Source organism: Athene noctua, chromosome 3 (assembly GCF_965140245.1).
Source record: "Athene noctua chromosome 3, bAthNoc1.hap1.1, whole genome shotgun sequence".
Taxonomy (NCBI): Eukaryota; Metazoa; Chordata; class Aves; order Strigiformes; family Strigidae; genus Athene; species Athene noctua.
Genome location: NC_134039.1, coordinates 67693902 through 67714688, shown reverse-complemented (window position 1 = coordinate 67714688; position 20787 = coordinate 67693902).

The window sequence follows — 20787 nt, the reverse complement described above, 5'->3', positions numbered from 1 at the left end:
AGGGTGTGTTACCAAGCTGGCAAAACCCAGGAGACACAACTCACTGCAATGTGTTGGGGACTTGCCCATGCATACCGTGTCCTCTTTAATACCACCCACTGCCCTCAGGGGGAAGAAAGGGCTGCAGTATCTGAGAGTCAACTTACTAGTACAGCAGCTGGGCCGGGGGGACAGGCAGAACCAGTATCAGTTGCCTCCACCAGCAGAGCAGCTGAGCCAGAGAGCCAGCCAGTGCCGGTATCAGTTGCCCCGATACAGTAAACCAAATATACCAGAAAATCAGCTCGCAAAGTGGGGAATGGGGATGAGCCAGGCCCATCACAGGAACAGGAGGAAGGGCCAGATGTGATCATCCGATCTCTATCCCCGACTGAGCTGCGAAATATGTGGAGAGATTTCGGCCGCCTGGGAGGCGAGCAGATTTGCACCTGGCTGCTCCGATGCTGGGACAATGGAGCCAGTGCTTTTGAGATGGAGGGGAGAGAGGCCAAGCAGCTGGGATCTTTGGCCAAGGATGCTGGCATTGATAGGGAAATAGGGAAGCAGGCTCAAACCCTCAGCCTTTGGAAGCGACTCCTGCTCAGTGTAAGGGAGAGGCACCCCTACAAGGATGATGTCCTATGTCAGCTAGGCAAATGGACCAACGTTGAGAAAGGCATCCAGAACCTCAGGGAACTGGCTGTGTTTGATATGATTTATGGTGATCTGAATAACGAACAGTCACCCATGGACCCAGATCAGGCCCCTTGCACACACCTGATGTGGCAAAAGTTCCTGAAGAGTGCACCAGAAGCACACTCGAAAGCATTGGCAATAGTGTCCTGGTGGACAGACACACAGACTCTAACAGTGGATGGAGTGGTTGGCAAGCTCCGGCAATATGAGGGAAATCTCCCTTTATCTCACCATTCCCTGGTCTCAGCTGTGGAGGAACTGTCTCAGAGGATCCAAAAAATGGAAGAGGACATGTCCTATGTTCCACCTGCACGGGCTGATATCTCAGCCATTAGAAGTAAATGTTTCCCCACCCAAGAGAAAGGCAGCAGAAGGCACACACCACGAGGCACCCTGTGGTTTTTCCTCCGCGACCATGGAGAAAACATGAGGAGGTGGGATGGACAGCCCACTGCTGCCCTAGCTGCACAAGTAGAGCAGCTGAAAGGGAAGACCATCACAAAAGGGGAGTCCTCCAAGAAGAGCGCAGCTCCAGTATCCAGTCAGAAATCCCCCAGGCAGAACAGAATGGTGAACGTTATGTCTGACCCTCTTGAGGGGACCAGTAAATCGTTCTTGTAAGGAGTGATGATGAGCAGGATTAGAGGGGCCCTGCCTCCAGCCAGGTGGAGGAAAGGGATAATCGGATTTACTGGACAGCGTGGATCCGATGGCCTGGCACATCAGACCCACAAGAGTATAAGGCTTTGGTGGACACTGGCGCACAGTGCACCCTGATGCCATCGAGCTACAGTGGGGTTGAATCCATCTGCATCTCCGGAGTGACAGGGGGATCCCAACAGCTGACCCTACTGGAAGCTGAAGTGAGCCTGACTGGGAAGGACTGGCATAAGCACCCCATTGTGACTGGCCCAGATGCCCCGTGCACCCTGGGCATAGACTACCTCAGGAGAGGGTACTTCAGAGACCCAAAAGGGTACCGGTGGGCTTTTGGTGTAGCTGCCCTGGAGGAGGTTGAACAGTTGTCCACCTTACCCGGCCTCTCAGAGGATCCCTCAGTGGTGGGGCGGCTTAAGGTTGAGGAGCAGCGAGTGCCGATTGCTACCAGGACGGTGCACCAGCGGCAGTACCGCACCAACTGAGATTCCCTGGTTCCCATCCATCAGCTGATCCGCCAACTAGAAAGCCAGAAGGTGATCAGCAAAACTCACTCACCCTTCAACAGCCCTATAGGGCCAGTGAGAAGGCCTAATGGTGAATGGAGGCTAACTGTGGACTACCGTGGCCTGAATGAAGTTACGCCAGCGATGAGTGCTGCAGTGCCAGACATGCTAGAGCTCCAGTATGAACTGGAGTCGAAGGCAGCCAAGTGGTACGCCATGACTGACATTGCTAACGCGTTCTTCTCCATTCCAATAGTGCCAGAGTGCAGGCCACAGTTTGCGTTCACTTGGAGAGGCATCCAGTACACCTGGAATCGATTGCCCCAGGGGTGGAACCACAGCTCCACCATTTGCCATGGACTGGTCCATACTGTGCTGGAGAAAGGTGGGGCCCCAGAACACCTGCAGTACATTGATGACATCATTGTATGGGGGGACACAACCAAGGAAGTCTTTGAGAAAGGGAAGAAGATAATTGAAATCCTCCTGAAGGCCGACTTTGCCATTAAGCAAAAGAAAGTTAAGGGGCCTGCAAGGGAAATTCAATTTCTAGAGATAAAATGGCAAGATGGGCATCGCCACATCCCAATGGAGGTGATAAACAAGATAACAGCCATGGCCTCACCAACCTCTAAAAAGGAGACTCAGTCTTTCCTGGGTGCTGTGGGGTTCTGGAGGATGCACATCCTGAACTACAGCCTGATTGCGAGCCCTCTCTACCAGATAACCCATAAGAAGAACGATTCTGAATGGGGCCCTGAGCAACAACAATCCTCTGAACAGATTAAACGGAAGATCACCCAAGCAGTAGCCCTCAGGCCAGTCCGGGAAGGGCAGGAGGTTAAGAACATGCTCTACACCGCAGCTGGGGAGAATGGCCCTACCTGGAGCCTCTGGCAGAGAGTACCTGGGGAAACTCGAGGCCGACCTCTAGGCTTTTGGAGCCGGGGATACAAAGGCTCTGAAGCTAATTACACACCAACTGAAAAGAAGATACTGGCAGTGTACGAAGGAGTTCTGGCTGCCTCAGAAGTGGTCGGCACTGAAACACAGCTCCTCCTGGCACCCCGACTGCCGCTGCTGGGGTGGATGTTAAAGGAAAGGCCTCCTCCAAGCATCATGCAACCGATGCCACGTGGAGTAAATGGGTTGCGTTGATAACACAACGGGCTCGAATAGGGAACCCCAGCCGCCCAGGGATACTAGAGGTGATTACGAACTGGCCAGAGAGCAAAGATTCCGGGATGTCACCAGAACAGGAGGTGACACGTGCTAAGGAGGCCCCACCATATAACGAGCTGCCGGATGAGGAGAAGCGATATGCCTTGTTCACTGATGGGTCTTGTCGAGTTGTGGGAAAACATCGACGGTGGAAGGCTGCTGTATGGAGTCCCACACGACGGGTCACTGAAGCTGCTGAGGGACAGGGTGAATCGAGCCAGTTTGCAGAGGTGAAAGCCGTCCAGCTTGCTTTGGATATTGCTGAGCAGGAAAAGTCGTCAAGGCTCTACATCTAAACCTACTCGTGGGCAGTGGCGAATACCCTGTGGAAATGGCTGCAGCAACAGAAACAGAACAGCTGGCAACGTAAGGGTAAAACCATCTGAGCCACTGAAGTATGGCAGGACATTGCAGCCTGTGTGGAAAACCTCTTTGTGAAGGTGCCCCATGTGGATGCCCATGTACCCAAGAGTTGTGCCACTGATGAACATCGACACAACCAGCAGGCAGACCAAGCTGCTAAGATTAGAGTGGCTCAGGTGGACTTGGACTGGCAACGCAAAGGTAAACTGTTCATAGCTCGGTGGGCCCATGAGACCTCAGGCCACCAAGGTAGAGATGCAACATACAGGTGGGCTCGAGATCGAGGGGTGCACCTTACTATTGACACCATTGCAGAGATCATCCACGGATGTGAGACGTGTGCTGCAATCAAACATGCCAAGCGGGTGAAGCCCCAGCGAAATGGAGAGCGATGGCTGAAATATAGATATGGAGAGGCCTGGCAGATCGACTACATCACACTGCCACAGACCCGCCACAGGAAGCACCACGTGCTCACAATGGTGGAAGTAACCACTGGATGGCTGGAAGCTTACCCAGCACCCCACGCCACCGCCCGAAACACCATCCTGGGCCTTGAAACCCAAGTCCTGTGGCGACACGGCACCCCAGAGAGAATTGAGTCAGACAACGGGACTCACTTCCGAAACAACCTCATAAGTGCCTGGGCAGAAGAACACAGCATCGAGTGGGTCTACCATATCCCCTACCACGCACCAGCCTCTGGGAAGATCGAGTGCTACAATGGACTGTTAAAAACCACATTGAAAGCACTGGGAGGTGGGACCTTCAAAGACTGGAACATGCATCTAGCAAAGGCCACCTGGCTAGTCAACACAAGAGGATCTGCCAGTCGAGCTGGCCTGGCTCAGTCAAAACCTCCACATGGTGTAGATGGGGATAAAGTCCCTGTGGTGCGCATGAGGAATATATTGGGAAAAATGGTCTGGTTTAGTCCTGCGCCAGGCAAAGGTAAAGGCAAACCCATCCACGGGATTGCTTTTCCCCAAGGACCTGGGTGTACCTGGTGGGTGATGCAGGACAATGGAGAGGTCTGATGTGTACCACAGGGGGACTGGTTTCTGGGTGAGAACATGCCGTGAATTATTCTGTGCCTGTGTAAATTATTACTTTGTTATTGTTAACTGCTAAATGGCAGCTGGACATGACGCAGATGGTATAGAATAAAGGGGTGGATTATGTCCTGATTCAACTAGGATAGAGTTAAGTTTCTCCCCAAGCAGTGGGAAGGGTTATTCATGCCATGCTGATGTCAGGTCTGGCACGGCAGTGCGGGAAGTTTTCCTTTGTGGCTTTGGTCCGGGGAAGTACATGCAGGGGGCTGGCTATGTCCATTGCAGTATTTCTCTGTATATCTTTTGTCTTGTTTATTGTTATTATTATTGCTGTTGTTGTTGTTCAGATTGTTATTTATTACACTGTTGTATTATATTTCTCCTTATTTTCAACCCAGGGTTTGTGCCCTACTCAGTCCGAGGGTGGGGGAGGGACAATGGCAACGTGGTCTCCGGTCCCGGCAGGGCTTAAATCACCACAATTAGAAAGTGTTCTCATTTGAGCTAGATTTAAACAAAAACTTATTTAATTTGGATAACCGTTTTGCCAGTTATTAAGCCCAGCATAAAGATGAACCAATAACCAAATTGTATTTGATACAAAAGGGTCAGTACATGGGTGAGCGTTGGGGGTACAAACAAGTCAGTCAAATTATACATAATTGACATCAATCCCACTGACCCCAACAACACCACCACACAACCAACAATGGGTGCAATAAATGGTGAAATACAGTCTCCCATAGAAGAGATGGGAGACAACCGAGTCAACAAGCCAAACACATCAGACCAAGGAAGCCACACACTGAATCTCTACACAGCCCACACTTACAAAAGCCAGACCTGACTGGAGCCCAGTCCCAGGGAGGCGGGAGGTCCTTCCCCAACAGGGAACTCTGCACAGGGCACCCACCTCACAGACAGACACTGCCCCTTCTGCCAGGGGTCCCAGCTTTTATCCCTCAGTGGGACACCTGACCCTTGTTTACTGAATGCAGACACCTGGGGCTCCTTTACCTCATGGCTCTCCCTGCCAGGCCGGCCGCTCCCTGGAGGGAAGCCTAAAGGCAAACTCACCCCCCTTTGGGAAGGGCTGTGGGAATCACCCATATGTCAACCTTAATTTGGGGCTTGGGATTGTAATCAGGTTCAATAACTCAGCATAGACCTTGAATGCATAAAATAAAGTTTCAGGGAAGGAAACATCTTCAAAAAGGCAGACTTTGTACACCTCTGCTTTAGCTGGCTTTACTTTTCCATTTCTCAAGCTTCTTGGTAATAATGCCGGGCTAATTGGACAATTTGCTTCCTTGCATCATTCAAACACTGTCCATGCTATAATTCCAGCATGTAGTCTGTGCTGCTGTACAGAACAGAGTACTGCATTCTGCTCATCTGTGAATGTCTCAGCACTTCTACCTGAACTTTTTGACTTAAGTATACCTATAATAGAAGCAAATTAGACAAAATATTATATAATCAGGTTATTATTGATAGTTCTGTACCTTGGAATTTCACTGATCACAGGCTAGATGATGAACTGAGAGAGCAATAGTAAAGGAATAGGAAAATGGAAAATTAATAGATGCATATGGACCACATGTAGCTGAAAGCAGTAAACTGACATGTTTTCACCCTCCCTAGAAAGGATCTGTGGCAAAACAGGACTAACAGAAATGTAGGGAGATTATGAAATAGATTTGGCACACCAAACAGAAATACCAAATAGAAGTTTCTCACATAGGAGAGGTTAGAAATAACAAATGAAAATATAATTAGATTACCAGCAAAGAGAAAAGATAGAAAAAAGATGGATTGAAATAAAAAGAGAAAACTGGAAACAAAGGACTAAATAAGAAGAAATTAATAAATAGAGAAGATCAGACTGCAACATGCAAAGTCAAAGGATGAAAAGATGACTGGGAGGTTGAAGTGACACTACAAAGAAAATAATGGACAAATAGACCTAGTAAGAAGAGCATGTAAGAAGGGACAGTTAGATAAAAATAATAGATCTTAAGAAAAAGACAGGGAGGACAGGAAAGAAGAAAATATGTTTTGCCAAAGTGAGAGGATGCTAAATATACCAATTGCTGCCCAGCCACTCTCACAACCCAATGCAGCAATATTCAGACAAAAGTATTTTGGGGCAAAGTAGGAGACAATTAGGGCTAAACATCCAATAACCATTGAAACAAAATGAATATCCATCTGAGGGATGTAGCCCTTGGTAATTTCCTCCTCTGTCAGGTGTTGAGTCAACAGTAGTGAATAGAAGGAAAAGGGAAATAACTTAGAGCAGTAGCTAGAAAGGTATTCTTATTTCTATTCAAATACATGATTCACACTTCTTGAAATTCTAGGGGAAATGAAAATTTTCCTCTTCATACAGGTTTGGGTTATAGCAATGCATTCCATGTATAGGGCATCTGTCAGCCAGAGTTCTTTCATCCTGAGGGAAATCTAAGAATGTAGCAGTTACCCTACAGGCAGCGGGAAGAGAGCAGACCAGTGCCATACCAATTATACCATTTCTCAGAGGGATCCATTACAAGCACTTAAACTCCTTCAGTTCTGCTTCATAAAGGCAGTCTGTGTCAAAAGCTGAAAGCCACCAGTTGAATTCTGAGCTGCAGAATTCTTGAGATCAGTCTCAAGGATTTGGTGGAGTGGAATATGACTAATGCCTTCCATAGTGATGGAGAATCTTCTTTGAAATGTTGACAATTATGCGGCATGTCCCATATTTCTCTATTTGTGCACAATTCATATGCAGTTAATGATAGATAAAATATGCAGGAACAAACAGCTATAGTAATATTTTTCACACTTTTTTTTTTTTTTTTTTTTGCAAAAAGGGAAAAGAGCAAAATCAATGAAAATGTTTTTATACTTTACTTTCAATTTAAATTGCTTTCTTTTTCCCCCTCCCTGGGTTGTGCTCATTAATAATGATGGCTATCTGTTGAAAATTAGGTCTTCTACCCTTTCACACATCTCTGTAGTTCAACTTTTGGAAAAGTACTGTTGGGAATTTTATGTGGGATACTAATCAGTCCCTGGGGCTAGGAAGAATACATTCTGAGGTAGGTAGCAAGGCCCCTGTTATGTCCTTAGACAGCTAGTAAAGAGAGAGAGAAGTCACATCACAGCAAAATAATTAAGGCAGGAGGGGATCTCTGAAGGTCATCTCATTCATATCCCTGCTCAAAGCAGGGTCAACTTCAAAGTTCAATTAGGTTGCTAAGGGCTTTCTCAAGTTACTCTCTGGATATATCTATTGGTTATTTTAACCAAGACAATAAAAGTCTTGCTTTGGCAAGTTACAAGAGAAATAAACAGACAAGCTTGATATTCAGAGGAAACTGAAGAGAAAGTAAGGATGTTTTGGAGATGAACATAACAGACTAAGTGTAGAGGCATCACTGAGAGGACACTACATGTCATGAGGGGCCTGATAGTGATAAAATTGGGGTGTGGGCCTCAAAGTGCAGATGAATTGCTGGGAGATAGACCCGAGGAAGATATCTCAGAACATCTGTCAGTACTAAAGTTCCAGGAGAAGATTTTCAAACATACAGATTTCCTACAACATATTATTAAAATTTGTTTCTAATTTTAGGAGTCTTCAAAATTCCTCTGTGCAGAATGTATTACATTTCAAGGCAAGTTTTATCAGCCAAATGGAGAGCTGTTGCTCTGCCTATTTGAGTGAAAGAAAGAAGGAAAAAAAGAGGAATTAGTTTCAGCTGCATGCAGTGCAAATGTAACATGGTGAGAGTGGGAAGCTATGTTACTTATTCTTTTTATTCACTGCTCATCTCAGTGACATCACTGTCTACATGGGAAGTTCACACAAAGCACCATGCTCCAAAAGAGCATAACTCCCAAAGATACCATCTTACGCCAACCCAGTTTCTCCGAAGATCCTTGCAGTTATGTCCCCTTACTAAGTGCTACCACTGACCATTAAGTAGGTGCCCTTGTTCAGACCAGAGCCTGTCCTCACCTGCTATCCAACTGTGTTGCTGCTTTGAGTCTGTCAACATAGCAATGTGCATGTCTATAGAAATCGGAGTCATTCCTCTCTCTCCATCAAATTTAGCTTAGGATCACTGTGGCATTTGCCCATCTTTTGTCTCAGCAAGAGACATGCCTTCATCAGTATATTTTCTTTCTTCACTTATGAAAAGTCTAGATTAATGCCAAGTAATAAAATTATTTACCAGGAAAAGCTGCAGGGAACACTCCATTTTTTATGTTCTGCTTGTATTTAGTTCCAGAAAGGAAGGGAACTTGTAACAGCAAACAGAAATCTGTGAGCACCTGAGGCACCACTCTAAATTGGATGCAAATTGATAGAATAAAAATTAAGAGAATGCAGTCATGCAAATATTTAAACAGGGCAACCTGCCTTAATCTATAAGGAACTCTCTTCTCAGGTGTTGTAGTTCTTACCTCTAGATATCAGCTCTATGTACTTTGTTAACACTGAGAAACAGAAAAAAAAAAAAAAAATCCGTCTCTTTGTTACAGACAGAGGGTATTGACTAAAACTGCCTGGAAGATAAGTAGTTTTATTACACCACACCCAGAGGAGGAGAGCCTATTTTCTGCATTTTTTTTAAACCGACCACTGTTTAAAATTATTCTTGTGATGGCTTGTTTACTTCTCTTCTTAATCCAAAAAACCCACAGAGGTTTACTTATCAGAAAACAGTTTTCACTAAACAATTGATAACAATCACAATTAAATTTAACCTGCAATTTGAAGTAACTCAAATTATGCCCCAAAGCTCTGTGGCATGTTCACTGCTGCTCTATCAAGTCTCATTCCTCATAAAACCTTGAAGTTTTGCATTCCCCTTGGACTGCATTTTCCTTTCTATCTTTTAATGCTATGAACACTTCTAACACTAAAGAAGTAAATAATTTGTTCATTAATCAGTTTTCTCTGAATATCAAGCTTGTTTGTTTTTTTCTCTTGTAACTTGCCAAAGCAAGACTTTTATTGTCTTGGTTAAAATGAATCTACCTTGCAAATATTCAAAATCAGTTTTGTTATTCCATTTTCTGTTCTCATTCTTACAAGGTGACACTTCTTGTTGAATAATATGAATGCAATTTCCATAATGAAAATATAAAGACAAATTAAATGTAATTTGTTAAACATATGCAATATGGCAGCATCCTGCTGACACCACTGCACAGATGTGAAAGCAATTTAATTATCAAGATGTTTTTCTCTCTGTAAAATATTGAGAACTGCTAAGAAGCAAGACACACAACACTTGAGGTTAGTTCTTCCCTTTCTATTTCACCTTCATAAACATCACATGCATTTAAAGATAATTAACATGGAACACAAACCAAACAAGCTTACTCAACCCTTTGCGAGTATGACGCTGTTCAGTCATGATGTTAAATTTATATAATTAAAGTTTTAATGGTCTTCAGATACATTGTAGGAAAAAAATGTCTATTTTTATTTACTACTTATAATCTCATCAAAAATTAGTTTCCAGATCAAGTTATAATCTCAATGGAAACATTCTTTTTCATTAAAGAGCACATATGAAGTTCAGGAACAATCCTCCCGTCAAAGTGAAAGCACATTTGTACACTGATGAAGCTGGATTTAAAGATGAGATGACAACCACACTAGTTATGGCTTGTGACTTAACTAAATGTTCTGAAAAGCAGGAGGGAAGGGGTGCAAAGAATATGCCTACAGATTATTGTCAGAGGTTTTTTCAATTTAACATTCATGAATATAAAATATATAATGAAGATACACAAGAAAATTATGTCTTCTTATAATACAGCAAGTATACTTTTAGGAAAAAGACAACACTCAGTTACATTATCAGATACAAGACCAGCTTCCTGCAGAAAGTTGACTCATATATGACTCTTCGGGAGACCAGTTTAAGATGGGCTTTTGTATTTTTGCTGTCTTTGAAGACCTGGAGCCAGTGACACAATCTCCAGCTCATGAAAAGGCAGAGGGAAGGTACTAGGTACTGATTCACTACAAGCTCCTGCCCAACTCCCATTGCTAAGACTATGAAACTTCACTACAAGTTAAAGCTGGCCTCTTACTCCTAAATGAGATTAACTGGAGCAATATGAATGCTGGATTAAGAATAGAAGTTTACTTTTTACACGTTGGAACTCAGGTTTGATTTGGTTGTGTGACAGCTACAATTAGAGAAAGATAATGCCCTCTTTCCTCAATTCCAATGAAATTTCTGAAATACAAATGTAAGCAGAAAAATGTCTGAGAAAGGCATTCTTGAGGAAGAGACTTGTAATAGCTCAGCTCTACAGATCTGTGTACCTTAGCTGAAGTGTTATGGGGTAGACCTTCAGCTGGCATTTCAGCTCCATTAACTTTCAATAGCACTATAACAAATTACATGAGCTCAAGTTGTGCCCCATGATGTTTAATATCTCACGACCAGAGAAAAGTGGATTAAAGCAAGATCAAAGGCATACAGGCTCCTAATTCTCTATATAGATCAATGCGAGTTTCAGTTTAAATCTCTGTGGGTTTCATCCTTCACTTACTTCAAGCATCATATCCATACACAGTGAAACTTTGCTTATGTGACGTTGGGAGTCAGTACAATCATCTAGCTATATGGTAACACAATATATTAAGTATTTTTGTACTTGCTTTTCAAAAAAGAATTCTGTATTTGTATTTGTTTAACACAAAATATTTTTTTGTGTGTTAGTTAATCATACTACATATAAAGCATTTAACATTTATATTGTACTTGAAAGTTGCTTTTTTCCATTTGAGAATTATATGTATAACTGTTCAACTATCAATTGCATAAACTTTCAGTATGTATCTATAACCATTTCTGACAATACAGTACTGATCCCTGTATTGATAATTTAGATGTCAGACTTGAACTACAAACTTTCACTGTAGGAGGCACTAACACACAGATTCACAAAAAACGGTAGAAAATTACACAGTAGAGGAAAGTAGTTCCAAAGAAAACAATTTGTTAATTTTAAATAATGCCTGCTATTTCAAAGCACTTTTCCCTCCAGAATCCTAAAAGCAGTGTTTGACACTGGTAAATATATCCTGATCGCAGAATGAAATAACATGCACTTTTAGAATCACAAAATCACAGAATCATCTAGGTTGAAAAAGAACTTGAAGATCATCCAGTCCATTAACATAACACTGACAATTCCCAACTACGCCATATTCCTCAGCGCTATGTCAACTCAGCTCTTAAACACCTCCAGGGATGGGGACTCCACCACCTCCCTGGGCAGCCCATTCCAACGCCTAACAACCCATACTGTAAAGAAATGCTTCCTAATATCCAGTCTAAACCTTCCCTGGCGCAATCTGAGGCCATTCCCTCTTGTCCTATCACTTGTTACTTGGTTAAAGAGACTCATCCCCAGCTCTCTGCAATTTCCTTTCAGGGAGCTGTAGAGGCGATGAGGTCTCCCCTCAGCCTCCTCTTCTCCAGACTAAACACCCCCAGTTCCCTCAGCCGCTCCTCGTACGACCTGTGCTCCAGACCCTGCACCAGCTCCGTTGCCCTTCTCTGGACACGCTCGAGTCATTCAATGTCCTTTTTGGAGTGAGGGGCCCAAAACTGAACACAGGAATCGAGGGGCGGCCTCACCGGTGCCGAGTACAGGAGTCAGATCCCTTCCCTGTCCCTGCTGGCCACGCTATTGCTGACACAAGCCAGGATGCCATTGGCCTTCTTGGCCACCTGGGCACACTGCTGGCTCCTGTGCAGCCGGCTGTCAATCAACACCCCCAGGTCCCTCTCTGACTGGCAGCTCTCCAGCCACTCCTCCCCAGGCCTGTAGCGCTGCTGGGGGTTGTTGTGGCCCAAGGGCAGCCCCCTGCATTTGGCCTTATGGAAACTCCCCCAGTTGGCCTCAGCCCATGGCTCCAGCCTGTCCAGGTCTCTCTGCAGAGCCTCCCTACCCTCGAGCAGATCAACACTCCCACCCAACTGGGTGTCAGCAGCAAACTGACTGAGGGTGCACTCGATCCCTTCGTCTAGATCATCAGTAAAGATGTTAAACAGGAGTGGCCCCAAAACTGAGCCCTGGGGGACACCACTCGTGACCGGCCGCCAACCGGATTTAACTCCGTTCACCACAACTCTTTGGGCCCGGCCATCCAGACAGTTTTTTACCCAGCAAAGCGTGTGCCCATCCAAGCCACAAGCAGCCAGTTTCGCCAGGAGAATGCTGTGCGAAACCATGTCAAAGGCCTTGCTAAAGTCAAGGTAGACAACATCCACAGCCTTTCCCTCATGCAATAAGCAGGTCGCCCTGTTATAGAAGGAGATCAGGTTTGTCAGGCAGGACCTGCCTTTCATAAACCCATGCTGACTGGGCCTGAGCACCTGGTTGTCCCACATGTGTTGTGTGATGGAACTCAGGATGAGCTGCTCCATCAGCTTCCCAGGCACTGAAGTCAAGCTGACAGGTCTGTAATTTCCCAGATCATCCTTCAGATCCTTCTTATATATAGGCATCACACTGGCCAATTTCCAATCTGTTGGGACCTCCCTGGTCAGCCAGGACTGCTGGTAAATGATGGAAAGCGGCTTGGCAAGCGCCCCAGCCAGCTCCTTCAGCACCCTCGGGTGTATCCCATCTGGTCCCATAGACTTGTGTGTGTCTGTGTGATGCAGTAAGGTTTATTAAGATTTTTTCCACTAGGATATCTCAGATTTTAAAAAGAAACAAACAAATAACAAAAAAGCCCACATAGAAGCTATTTGATGTCAAGCACATTTTTAAGCATGCCCATATTCAAAATGAGATGAAGTTGTAATGAAGTTGTCTCAACCTCCTGAAATTTTTTGATGAATTCAAGTACACATTGGAAACTGTATCCTTTTATGTTTCCTCCTCTTTAAATTGCATATCGTGGGAGACGACTTGTAAAAACAGGTCCTGAAAGCAACAGGCCTGCGAGAAACTAAGACTGAGAAAAATAGCTTGAGAAAGAGATAAAGGCTAGTGGGGGGAGTCGAGACCCTCCGAGCTCAGGAATGGCTCAAACACGCGCAAGTAACGAAACTATAGTCATGGGGTGGATAGTGTGGAGGTTGAAGCTGATAAGGCTGCCCGAATAACACAAGATGCAGCTGGAGAAGGGAGTCCTATGGAGACAGGACAGTTCTGTTCTGGTGCACCTGGGCAAATTTCAAGGGCCATCTGTCTGGTGAATGACCTTTGCTTCATCATCCACGTAATACATATTAAAGTTAACAGCCCTCAATAAGCCAACAAAGACTAACATGGTCATGCTAATTACATCATCCCATGAAACACCTTACCCCTCCCCATACAAGGGATACATAGGTATGTTGGTCGACCTAGGGGACAGACCCAAGGAAAGTGTGTATAAATCAAAGGGGGTTTTTGGAGGGGGGAGGTTCGGAGAGTGAATTGAAGCAAAGAAGATGGATGCCTCCTTGAACCCTCACTGGCAGGATCAACAAAGAAACCAAGACTGGTGATCTTTATTTCTCTGTTCCCTCCATCTCCCTCCTTTCCTTTTTCCTCTTTCCATTCACTACCTTTAAGAAATGCAAAGCATACTCTATTGCTTGTCACAACTCATTACATACTTAGCCAGTTATCATGTACCCAATTAGTACGTTGTGAGAAGTTAACAAATGTTTGGACTTTGAGGCTTGTCTCACCGTTGTACACTCCATTGGGGTTTTACAAATCTGAGTCACTTGTCTCCCTCATCTGACTGGGATGTGACACATATAAAAAAAATGAGACTTTCCTAAAATGGACTGAAACCTAGAGTAAGAGATTTTTTAACTGAACCAAGTTATCAAGCTACATATTCAAGTAAACCCTTCTTATGTAGTTGTCATAGACAAAGTCTGTTCATAAAAGCTTTGTTTTGCAGACCATGACGTGAAAACTGGCATGTGAAAAATCTCATTTGCTTGAAAATTAAATACTTGAAGCAGAATTGAGATGCTTCTCTGTATATCTGTTATTGACAGTAATTCAATATGCTACACAGACTGTATAGAATTGTCACACAACAGGTTTATCCTGGATTCTTCAAAGTGATTTTACCTATTTCTAGTCTATCCACCCTCTACTCTGCACCAGCAAATATAACAGTCATTTACTCCTGTTCCACTGAGGAGCAACCACCAACACAAAAAGCTGGATTGTGCCAAGATACACACCAAGCTCCTCACATTTAAGAGCAAAGTCAGTGATATGAACAATGCCAAAAAAATACTGCTGCATTAAATGAGAAAGCTGTTCTGCAGTCATCTTGTTACTACTGACCGATAGCAAAATGAAGGCCAAGCAGCTTAGTGACCCACTTACAGATTTAAAGGATCTCATTTCATGTATTTCTTCAAGTACCTTCATTCTGTTTGCACAACATTACTTACCATGTGTCCTAGTAATAAGAAAACAGATTAGAAAAAAATGTTCTGGAACTTTTGTCATTGTAGAGAAGATTATTCCTAATAATTTTTGTACTTAGATTTCAAAATCATCACTGTGTTTCAGCTTTCCCATGCAAATTTTAGTAATAGGCTTGTAATTCCTGTTTCAAGTTACTCAAAGTCTGGTGGGAGAGTCTGAAGCGAAGGTCAAAGAATAAGGGCCAATATATAGGGAAGTACTGGAATGTGAAGAAAATGATGGTGACTAAAAGGAGTCAAAAATCGGTTCCAGTTTCTCCTTCTAGATTGTCTCCTCACTAAATTAGTCTTTATCAAAACCATTTCAGCTAAATAAATAAAAGTAAAGCAAAATGAAACTTCAGAAATAGTCTTCATTAACATTCGATCAAGAAATTGCACAGAAAAGTATTCATGATCACACAATTCTAATACAGCTTAATCCCATGAAGGAAAAGAGGTAAACTGATTGAAATATAAAATACAAGAAGATTTGACCCTAATCAAACTAATTAAGTGTTACTTTAAATTCATGTTTCTGGAGAAAGGTAGAGGGGCAAAAAAATTTGGAGCTGCCAAGAACATTGGTTTTCTAATTGCGTGTGGAATAAACTTGATTTGAATAATCTGCCTATTACAAAATACGATTTTCAGTTTTGACAAGATTCCTCACTGTGTAACATTGCTGGATGCCATGCTTAAAGACACAAAGGCTTAAACTCAGCATTTTTCTAGGAAGCATATAGTAGGCTTCAGGAAATCAGGATTAGATGATACAAGCAAGCAGAGGGATTAGTCCCACTATAAGAAAACATTCATGGCTGCTTATATGTAAGAAAAGGATGAGGGTCATTTGTCTGAATAATGCAACTATGGAATAAAAAATAATTAGCAAGTCAAAACCACATATTTACCCATTTTTTTAACTCCCTTATGGATTAAGTCATTGTATTGATGAGACTAACATAATAGTTTTCAAATATATATTGTATGTATCACCTTTCATTTGAACTGGATACAAATTATCCTCCACTTGAATCCTTACATTTAAAATAAATCTACAGCAGAATTGCACACAAATCCAAACTGTTCAGAGATTCATATCTCCTATTATTAACACAAAGTACTTCATACATTTATATTGGGGTCAGAAAAGTCATTTATTAGGATACACTTTATACCAGAATGTGACAATTTAATTGAAAACAATTAAGAAAAACTATGTTTTATTGCATAATACCAATAACAAAATAGAAAATTTATTGTTCTTTGCTCTCTTTTAGTCCTATTTTGGCTCATGTGCTGGGAATCTCTGAAAATACGGTCTTTTCATTTAGATAACCTACATTTCCACAACTATGCTTAGTAAAACTATGTTCTTGGCCTGTTTTTTCCAAAAGAAAAAGGAAACCTGGTATTTCAATACATATATCAAAAAAATGTCTTTGGGAAACTGACGTTTTTGACATGTATCAAAAGAAGTTGCATATGCCTTCATGCTGGAAAGTCCATTAAATACAAATCTGTAAATCAAAAAACGATACGCATTTGTTTACAGGCTTCAACACTGGCTTTCTGTAGGGCATACACAGCATCATAAACTAAATCTCTCAGCAAGATCACTTTTCACAAATGGAGACATTCAAATCTAATTGCACTTCACAAATGTAGTTTTAAATACATTCCATGATTTGATAAAACATGTCACCGTCCTTCTGAACTTCTACAATGATACAGCTTACAAAATGTTCAGTAACATTTTCATGTGAAGAAATTATTGTGCTTATCCAATTCTACAGTTACCAGATGGAATATCAAGAACCCAAGATAGCTAACTTTTCAGACTATATTTAGTAATTACTAATTAGAAAAGAAGGAAGATGTAAGATTTACATTTAGCTCTGGGTGAATTTGGGCCTATGTGTAGCCCCAGTGCATGTTTCTCACAGCTGAAACTTCTTTGCAGTCCTAGAGACTAGGGACTTCAGCAGGAAACCCCAGAGGGACCACCAGGGACTCTCTCTCCCTCCTGTGTCACTTCCATTCAGCTTTGCTGGGTGAAAAATGACTAGTGAAATTCTTCATCTTATATGCACAGGCTATGAAAATAAGAACACAGATATTATTTGTGTTATCTAGATAGTGAAATCAGGGTCTTACTGAAGTTAATCATTGTGTGCAATCAGCCTCAATTAAGTACGATTCCATCATAGCAGACAATGTAACCTCCAGGGAGATTAGAATAAAGTTCTGCAGGACCACCAGGGCAATTTATTGGCCACCCAAAAATATTTCCATGTTCATTTAATTTTTTGCACTTGAACAGCTCCACTAAACTGAGGGGGAGGGTGTATTCATGTTTTAAGAAATTAAGTACAGGTGTAAATATTTGCAGAATGTGTGTCCACATGCTTCACATATTTTGCCATTTCAAATGGTCACATCACTTAACATTTTCCTGTTACTCAGAATAACCAAGTATGCATTGTAATCATAATAACTTTATGATTTGAATAATTTTAGGAAGAGTGTTAAAAATCTCAGAGCATAAAATGCATCTTACAAAATGTCAAATGTTGGTAGCTCTTTCACTTTTCTGTAACTAAAATATGGGTAATTCAAAATGTTGTCCAAAAACTGTCTTCTGGACTGAGAATATGAATGCCAGGTTTAAATCTGATGAGGATTAAAATGAGATTTCTTAATGGAAACACTGTCAGATCTTTAACGATAGCAGAGCTTCCAGGCACAGCAATAATACTAGCAACAGTTGTTTGCAGATGTTCTTGTCATTTTAATCATCCAGTTAACAGAATTAGCAATGATCCACAGTTGTCTTTAGTATTCTGTTTGCAAACTGTTACACTGTGAAAAGATGAGGGGAGTCATGACAGCTTAATAAAAAAAACATTAGGTCTTTTTAAAATTTATCACTTACATTATTTAAATACAGAATGTTAGTAAAACTATTATAAATTTTATTTCAGGAACATTTCCCTTATATTTTTTTACTTCAATTTTTATCTCAACCAAAGTAAAACTACTTGTGTTCTGTAACCGTTACTGCTAGATATTCTTGCACAGTAATGCCCCATGTAGCACATAATACCAGGTTATCTGTTATATGTGTTGCAGCCATCGCCTTTGGTGTTATCAATTATGTATCAAGCATATCTCAAATGCCTTATCGAGATGTAATTGAAGAATGAAAATAGGCTCCACAGAGTTAAAGAACACAGAAAACAATATTCTTGCAAACTCAGATTTTGTTTCTTCAATAGTTCTATTCTGCAACTTTTTCTAGACATTTTCTAGCTAGTTTTGCTCTAGATACGATCAGGTACTAAAGGATTCAGCTGCAATAGCTATGAGAGACACACATAAGGTGCCAGCTGAGCGTAGAAAGCCCCAATTATCATGGCTAAATTGCTGTCTGTCCCCAGGCAAGCTAGTTTTAAAACAGAGTTGACATGTTTACACGTGGTGCAGTCATGCCGCTAGACTGAAACACAAACACATTAAAGTTGTGCTGTAAGTGAAAAGAGACATCCTATAGCCTGAGAATTATGGCCATACTTTCATGCTTCAAGACATCTTCTTAAATACTTATTACCATTAAAACAGTGCCTGCAGTCCAGCCAAGAATCAGACTCCCTGTTGTGTGAAGCACAGTGGAACCACAGAGTAGGACTGGATGCTCCTTGAGGCAGAATTTAACAAAATCTCAGAGTCTGCACATGAAACTAAACTCATTTTTGTCAGATGGCAGTAACAAGGCACTCCAGAAGGAAAGCACAAAACTGAGTAGGCAAAAGAAAGGTAACATCAGATGATACTCACTGTAGATGAATATAAGGCAATAATGCATCTAGGGAAAAATAATGTAAACCATGCCTACACAATGCTAACCTCAGAAGCAGCAGTTGCAATTCAGGAAAAAGACATTCGGTTCACTGAAATAATCAGTTCTGTAAGCAATGGCGGCAAAAAAAGCCAACAAAGTATTGGGAAGGATATTGAGAACAAGACAAATATATAATTTTGGTGTCATGTAAAACTGAGAACTGCCCACATCCTGAATAGTGTGTGTTGCTCTGGTCTCTGCATGTCAAGGAGAACATGGCAATGTTAGAGATCAGTTGAAATGCTAAAAGCAATAAAGCAGTTGCCTTACAAGGAGAGACTAAAAAGCTTGGAACTCTTCAATTTGGAGAGCAGAGCAATAAGAGATATCATCGAAGTTTATAAAACTCAAGGTGGCAGTGGCTATGACAAATACCAAACAAAATTCACTAAATTCTTCAGTACAAGAATAGGGGGTGCTCAATAAAAATAGTAGCCCAATTTCAAGCAGATAAAATAATATTTCTTTACACAGAATGTAAGTCATATTTCTTTCCAGATTCTAGAAAATTTCTGGAATGTGCTGCCACAGGAGGTTTTGAAAGAAGAAAGCATCAGCAGGTTTGGAAAGGGATTTTAAAAATTCATGGGCGACAAATCCATAAACAAATACAGGTAAGAAATAGTAAGGGATGTATCTTCTTCAACCTCTAACATGACAGCTATGGGTGCCAAAATGCCTAATTGGAGAACAGACCACAAAAAGTGATGAGGCTGGTGCTCTTCCTGTCTAGCTTGTCTTGTTACTATTACTTTTCTTCCTAATTTCTGGAAGCACAGAAATCGATGTGAACTAATACACAGACTATACAAAGCTAGCTTCCAGTCCCAGCCCCCAATATCTACCTAATATGTAGTTCATAAACCAAAGACTATCAGATATTAAACTGGCAATAGTAAATAGAAGACTAGATTGATTGGGTCATTGTTTTTAGTATTCTTAGACAAGGTTGAAACCACAACTTCTTGATACCTCTTAACTAAGCAATCTCTTAGGCTCCCAGTCTTCAGTACCGTATGCTGTTAGAGTACAGTTCTTCTATTTTCCACAGTACCCTTCCATTTATATAATTTGAACATCAGTTCCCATACCCTTAAGCAACAGTATTTACACTGAGGTCTCGGTAGGTTACACGCACATCCTTTGCTTTTCATCCAATACAAAGACCAATACTAATCACTTCTTTTTCCTCCAAAAGTCCCCAATTTTTCCTTTAGATAGAGTATTGCAACAAAAGCCAGACAGCAGCTCCTGTTTTTTCCAGGTGAAACCATCCTGTTCCTTATAACTTTCCTGGTTGGCTGATTCAGGGCCTCCATCCTGAATTACAATAGTCCCTTCATTAATGAATGGCTCCATTCTCTTTGTGCTATACCCTTACACAGCAGCTGTTTTTGGGGGAAGAAATATAACAGCAGCTAGTGAAGAAGATAAGGCTCTTCATTTCCAAACTTATCTCAGTTAGCTTAATGCTGGAGCTCCAAATGGAATGCTTCAATACCCCAAACACTATTTGGAAATCAGGTGAAGCTGTGGCTACACAAAAACGCAAAGTGATACAGGTGTTCTGTTGCGTCTTGTGGAGTAGGCTAGCTTGGGATTCGTCTTGTACAGAAAAAAACCACAGGCAGATCAACAGAAATTTCCAGCAGAAGTCGGAACTGGCTGATTAAGCAACATCTTGTTTATATGAGAACTAACACATCTTAATTCCTCCAGGTTGGAGACTATGAAGTAATATTGTTCAGGGACATACTGTGCCTGTACAAAGCAGCGATTTGTAGCTTTTCACCCAGTGGGGTAATAATACCTTAGGTATTGCCTGTCATTAGAGTCTGCTAGAATTATCCTGGTGTACATTGTTATTCGTAAAAGTAAGACTTCCACAGGTGTTTGGTTTCAAATTTGCAAAGCTGACACATTTGAATTCTGACTATGCATCTTCA